Source organism: Equus quagga, chromosome 1, assembly GCF_021613505.1.
Source record: "Equus quagga isolate Etosha38 chromosome 1, UCLA_HA_Equagga_1.0, whole genome shotgun sequence".
Lineage (NCBI taxonomy): Eukaryota > Metazoa > Chordata > Mammalia > Perissodactyla > Equidae > Equus > Equus quagga.
The window spans coordinates 72,548,325-72,555,487 of record NC_060267.1 but is presented as its reverse complement, the minus strand read 5'-3'; positions in this window follow the sequence as shown (position 1 = coordinate 72,555,487).

The following is a 7,163-nucleotide window of genomic DNA, read 5'->3' as shown; positions in this document are numbered from 1 at the left end:
ATCTCTAGGCAGCTACTGACCAGAAGGAGGAAACATTCCCCAAACAAACGGGGGCTTGGGGAGCGAGAAAGTCCTCCCAGGCCTTCAGGCTGGGCCCTGGGCTCCATCCCAGCTTTCTCAGAGAGCCCTGGGCGCTGGGCAGGTCCAGCAGAAACAAAGCCCCACTTGTTTCCCCTGCTACTGCCCTGGGTGCCTGTTTCCCTTGGGAATCTCTCGGGCAGAGTGGGGTGTGGCAGGGCAGGGCAGGCCTATGGTGCCTCCCATCTTAACATCATCAAAACCCCTGCCTTTCTTTCTAACAGCTTCATCAAAAGGGAGAAAAGAGCTAGGGAAGAGGAAGATGACGGGATGAAAGAGGGAGCGGAGTTTTGAAGGCCAGAAACTGGCTCTGGGGAATAAAGAAGCCCAGGGGCCCCCTCCCAGTGAGTCAGTGAGGGCGGGAGCTGGCGGGGCCCGCAGGGAAGAGCCGGGTTTCAGTTTGGAGAGGCCCATGGGGGTGGCGGGAAGAGGTAACCACAGAGCTGAGAGATCCGGGGGTCCAATCCCAGTGTGCGGCTGCTGACCAGCTGTGTAAGCTGTCCCACAACTGCTCTGAGCCCCCGTTTCCTCAGCTGTCAACTGGGCGTAAGAGCACCTTGCAGCCAGGGTTGTCATGCAGACTAATTAAATGCGGTCACGTCTGCAACAGCACTTAATAAACCGTAAGCCTCTGCACAGCATAAAGAAGTGTTATCTTTTTTATTATTCCCTTGGGAATGAAAAGCAGGTGCCTCTGATGAGCGTTTGTCAATTCTCAGCCCCACCCAGCTGCTTTCCGCCCAGCCCTCCCTCCGGCTTTCCCCAAGCCCCTTCCATGTGTTTGTTCTCTGATACACGCTCATCCCTTTGGTCTCTCCCTACAGGCTTACCTTTGTTTCTCCTAATTTATGTATCGACCTCCCCAGTATTAAAATAAGAACCATAGCCCCCAGAAACTCTGACTGGTCCCCTTGCCCCTTCTCGTTACTATCCAGTCCCTCCTCCTTCCAGCCTTATATTTGTACAGGATTTTGCAGTTTATAAAGCTTTTTTTTTTCTTTCCTTTTTTGCATCAGTTATCTGTTTCGTTATATCACCAATGTTACAACAAACTTTGAGGTTAGTAGTACTCGCCCATTTTACAGATGACAAAACTGAGTCTCAGAATTCAGCAGGAGTCCCACATTCCTCCTCTGATGCCTCACTGCCTCCCTGGGATGCTAAGCTTTTAAAATGAGTGGTCTGCATCTGCCATCTCTACGTCCTTGACTCCGTTTTCCCTTAAACCCATATAACCCAGTCACTGCTTCCACTGTTGTACTCTCCTCAAGGTCACCAGGGCCACTAGCTCCTCCCCAGCTGCCCACTTCAGAGGCCCCTTAGAGACCTCATTCCTATTAAACCTTCTGACTCTACCCACTATCTTCCCTTTCTTCAAATTCACTCTTTCCTTGGCTTGAACCAGGGCTTGAAGTCTACAACAGAGGAGGTGACAGAGACGGTTCCTTTCATGTCTGTGGTTCCTGTACCTGCCTGGGTGGTGCAGCGTTAACCCAGGTGACTCACGGGACCCTTGCTTTGGAATGCTGCTTCCGCGGTGTGCTCTGAGTCGTGGCAGGATTTCAAAAGCACATTCCACCCCAACCACCAGCCAAGCTGCCAAGGGCTTTCCCCGAAAGAACAATTTACCTTGGTTTTGACCAACTTGGCAGAAGATGGGTTTTTGATTTGATGGCAAATAGGATCAGAGCTGTCACATCTTGTGACTTGGCCAGGCATGCAAGGGTTGATGTCAACAGTCTGGGACAGAGCAAAAGGGGTCACTCCTTGGAGTTAGACTCTCTTAATAGGAGTGGAGCAGAGGCTAGGGAGATGAACCCAGCTGTAGGTGACGGGGTGGGGGCGATGTCTACTCTCGCATTGTCCAATATGGTGGCCATTAGTCCTATGTGGCTACTTAAATTTAAATTACAATGAAATAAATTTAAGCATTTAGTGCCTTAGTTGCACTAGCTACCTTGCAAGCGCTCAACAGTCATGTGTGGCTAGTGGCTGCCATACTGGACAGTGCAGGAACAGACTGTTTCCATCATTGCAGAAAGTTCCATTGGACAGCACTGATTTTAGTCCATTGAATAGAAAAGAAGAAAAAGTAAGCAGTTGGCTGAGAGAGAGTAAGAGACAGGCAAGCTCACCAGGGATGACCAGTAAGAGGGGACTCGGCATGGCCAACCCAAGCGTGAGTCACACTGGAGGTGCAGGCAGGGAGGCAGTAGGGGAGGTAGGCACTATAAAAATGCCCCCCTCCCACTCTCTGTGTGCATCTCCAGCATGAATATAAGGGTTATCTCATCAGAGCCCAGTGTGTTTTCCCAAAGTGGGATCCTCAGATAGGCACCCGGTGCTAGGACTGGCATTAGGGAGGTGGGGGACACTCCTGTTTCTCTCCAGATATTGATCTCTTGAGTCTATACAGAGGGCTGGATAGTAGATGTTTGGAATTGAGATCAGGAATTAGATGTTGAGGAGGAAGTCAGAAATATAATCTGGAGCAGAGGGAAAGGATTAGCTAAAAATATCAATTTGGGACTCAGTTGTAGTCACCAAAAAGTCCTTTCATCATTGCCACTTTTGGATCTAAAAGCTAAGATGATGTATTAACTCTCCAATTATTTCTGTACCATTCGGTAATGAGCATAGTCTGGCTAATTATTTGCTTGGAGATGAGTCCTTTAAAGAATGAACAAAGTGAGTGCCTATTCAAAATGCTTCTGTCCTAGGCTCAGGAAAGAGAACAGAGGAAACAAAGGAAAGATCCAAAACCTGGAAAAACTTCATTCTAATCTGACTCACTCCTTTAATTGTAAATTCCAGGTGGTATGCTAACTTCAGGCATGGCTGGATCTAGGTAGTCAAAATCAAGTTGTCATCAGAAATCTAATCTCTTGGCTCTCCATCTCTTGGCTCTGCTTCTCTTTGTATTGGTGTCATCCTCAGGCTTTCTCCATGTGGTGTTAAGGTGGGGCCACAACGAAAAGTTCCAGGCTTACACACTGCTGCTTCATGAAACCCAGGGGAAAAAAATTTCCTCTCCCAATAATTTCAGCAAGAGTTTCCATTCCTGAGTGGGTAACAGGTCTCTGGGAAATGCAATGCTCTGATTGGCCAGGCCTGATCATGGGCCAACAGAGGCAGGGGGTGGGGTCAACTTCACCAAGACCTCTAGGCCTCTGAGTGGGGGTGAAGTAGTTTTGCAAAGTAACCCAAACAGGAGAATGGATGCTAGGCTGGCAGAAACCACAGCTGCCTTCCACACAGTCTTTAATTAATGATGGCTATTATTCTTGGGAAACGATAGCAGAAAGATTGAGCCAACATTTATTAAACAGTTGGAACGGCAGGGAAAGCTTTCTGGTACATAGTAAGATCTCAATAAATGTTTATAGAAAGAAAAATTTACAAGGGAGTAAATAGGAACACACATTAAAACGTAATCTTGTTCTATGGTGGGGGGAGAGTCTGATGGAATGAGGGCACAATTTTATTGAGTCTAGGAAATGAGCCAGGAAAAAAGGATGGGAATAAACGGCACATTTCTGAGAGGAGTTCCTCAGAGACAAGGCTAAGGGCTGTTTAATTAATGTGTAAAACCACTCTGGAGGAAGAGAGGGCATCAGGAGCTCTCCGAGGTTTGCCGATGACACAAAACTCCTGAGCGGTGATGGGGAGGATCATGGGAAGTTCTCATGAACCTGAGGGGGTGGGCAAAGAGTGGCAGTGAGCCTTAACGAGGAGAAGGCAAAAAGGTGACTCTGGGGATCAAATTCCAAATGATGCCCATGAGACTGAGGAAGTCAAGGTGCTGTCTATGACCAAGAGAAGGACCTGGAATTCAACGTAGACTGCTTCTTGAGAACATCAGCCCAAGATGGTTCTAGGCAGAAATGCAGGTGACATGCTGGGGGTTCATAAAAGAGCGCTGTATTGACAAACAGGATACATGGCCAGTTCTGGCTCATTCCTATGTGGCAATAGAGGAGGTTCGAGAATGGGCAATTAGAATTTTTCGAAGGGCTGGTTTTAGAGCTCAGATAACAAGGATAAGGACTTTTAGGCCTGAAAGGCAAAGATGAGAAGGAGCAGTCATTGAAATACGTAACACTGTGAGCAGACAAAATGCCAGCTTGCTCCTCAAATGCTGAAGTTCTGAGGTTGAAACTTGAGTGACATGAAATTTCATCAAAGGAAGGCCTCAGCCTGTGTTTCTCCTCTGTGTGGTGGAAAAAATGTGCTGAAATCACTATTATGATGAGGACTGAAGGAGCTCCACTAGGTGACAGTGCCTGGCATAGAGGGGGTACAGGTAAAACTAAAGCCATCTGGAGTCCCCATGGAATTCTCGATGACACGGTATTGTCAGTAGCTCATGGGATCTGAAGTCAGGAGACATGAGTGTGAGTCCCGGCTCCACTCCAACCTTCATTTTTCCCATCTCTAAAGGGCAGTGACAATACCTACCCCACAGGGCCCTTATGAAGATGAACTGAGATCCTGCATTCATTCAACAAGCATTTATGGAACACCTGCTACTTACCAGACAGGAGGTTAGGTCCTGGGTGGGGATAGAATGATGAATAAGAAAAAGTCCTGTCCTCATGGAGCCTAGCATCTCGTAGGAGAGAATGATAGTGGATAATCACAAACCAGAATGATGCCTACTACGAGAGGGGTGGCACCATGAGAGTACCAAGAGGATATGAAAACTGTAATGCACCAAGCTAATATTACTTAACATTGTACATGTAGTAGCTTCCTATTGCTGTTGGAATAAACTACCACAAACTCAGTGGCTTAAAACAACACAGATGTTAGGGCCAGCCCTGTGGCCGAGTGGTTAAGTTCATGCGCTCCGCTGTGGTGGCCCAGGGTTTTGCCGGTTCGAATCCTGGGCGCGGACATGGCACCGCTCATCAAGCCACACTGAGGCGGCATCCCACATGCCACAACTAGAAGGACCCACAACTAAGAATCTACAACTATGTACCACGGGGCTTTGGGGAGAAAAAGGAAAAAAAAAGTAAAAAAACACCACAGATGTATTATTTTACAATTCAGGAGGTCAGAAGTCCAAGATGGATTTTAAAGGCAAAAATCAAAGACTGCATTCTTTCTGGAATATCTAAGGCATAATCTGTTCCTTACCTTTTCCAGCTTCTAGCAGCTGCCCGAATTCCTTGGCTCCTGGACACATCACTTTGACTTCTGCTGCCATCGTCACATCACCTTCTTTGACTCTGACCCTCCTGCCTCCCTCTTATAGGGACCCTCGTGATTATACTGGACCCATGCAGATAATCCAGGATAATCTCCCCGTCTCAAACTCTGTAACTTAATCACATCTGCAAAGTCCCTTTTACCATGTAAAGTAACATATTCACAGGTCCTGGGGGTTGGGATGTGGCTCTCTGGGGGGCCATTATTCAGTCTGGCATAGCCCTGCTGGACCATATAGTAGGAAGTGGGCTATCCTTAGAAACCAGTGAGCAGACTGGGCTACCTTTGAACACCAACTTGCTGACGGTATTCTATGAAGCATAGCCTTGGGGGAGGGGAGCAGAGTGGGTGTCTGAAGGCTGATGGCAGATGACCCCTCACTGTGCACTGTCACACAGTAGACCCCTGTAGAGTTATAAAGTGGACACTAGGCAACAAGCGTTGGCTGCTGCCATTCAGGAGCTCTGAGACCTGGGGCAAGGATATTACTCCTCGAGGCCTCCAACTCCACCTAAGTCAATGGGGATAAACAGAACTACCTGGAAGAGCTGGAGCGAGGCTTAACGAAAACATCACCCATGAAATCAGCCAAGACAGCGCCCGATCCTCAGTAAATGTCTATTTTGGAATGCCTCCCCAATTCATCCTTCCCTCTCTCCCTGTCCCTTTGGCTGTGGCCACTGCCTTCATCCAGGTCTCTGGATGAAACCTTCTTGCCAATCGTGCCACATGCCGCAGCCTGGCAGCAGAGGTAGCCGTTAGGAGCAACAGCTTTGAAGCCCAGCAAATGAGCGTATTAACCGTGGAATCTAGGGCAAGTCTCTTGAATCTCTAAGCTTCAATTTCCTCCTCTGTGCAATGGGGATAAGAACATCTCTTGAACCAGGCTGTTGTGAGGATTAAGTAAGATGAGGAAAGAAAAGGGCTTAGCACAGTGTCAGGCACAAAGGAGTGTTATCTGTCCCAAGAGGCCTGATCTCCCCTCACCCTCTCCTCTTCCACATTCCTTACTCGCAATAAAGGACAACCCACTTCTTTTTGAGGGGCATTGTTTATAAACACTTCCCTCTGCCTCCAATATTCTCAGTGTGTCCTGTATATTCATTCTCGGGCCTCAGTTCTACTCTGCTTTCCAGTAACTTCTTCAACCTTCACTAGCCTTCTCAGTTACGGCTATTTATGCAGGCCCCTGCCTCAATGCTGGACCCGAGGTCCTTACGGAAAGGGGTTTTTCTGCGTAGTATGATGGAAAAGGCCTCCCACTCCCCTCTGGGCTCCATTTCCCTATCTGGAATGAGTCCACTGGACTGGAAAGGCTGAAAGGGCCCTTCCAGCTCTGAGATCTTAAACTGACGGAACTTAATCAAGTAGCAGGGACCTGGTAGATTACCTAGTCACCCCTCTCCTTTTCCAGAAGGGGAAAATGAGAGCCCGCGAGGACCTTCAGTTAAGGCCACACTCTCTCTGGCCTCCGGGTCAAGGCTTCTCGGAGGGCGTGCAGCCCTGTTTTGCTAACGAGGCAAGGGGAGACTCTCGGGCGTCTCCGGGGCTCGGGGCGCCGGAAACACGTGTGTGCTCACCTACGTGTACACACGTGAGCACACCTACAGCAGCAGGGGGCGCTCGGGCCGGCAGGGGGCAGCACAGACCCGGTTTGCAATTAGCCGGCGCAGCCCCGAGGGAGGAGGGCGTGCTGCAGTCCCCGCGGCGGTGGTGGCGGCTGGAGGTGCAGCCTCCCAGGTGGGAGGCGGGGGCCGCGGGCGCAGGAAAAGGCGTCTGGGGAGCGGGCGCTCGGCGGGGCCTCCTCGGGCCCGGGCGCGGCGCGGCGAGTGGGAGCGAGCGCGCCGGGAGCACGCAGGCGCCCTGCTCCG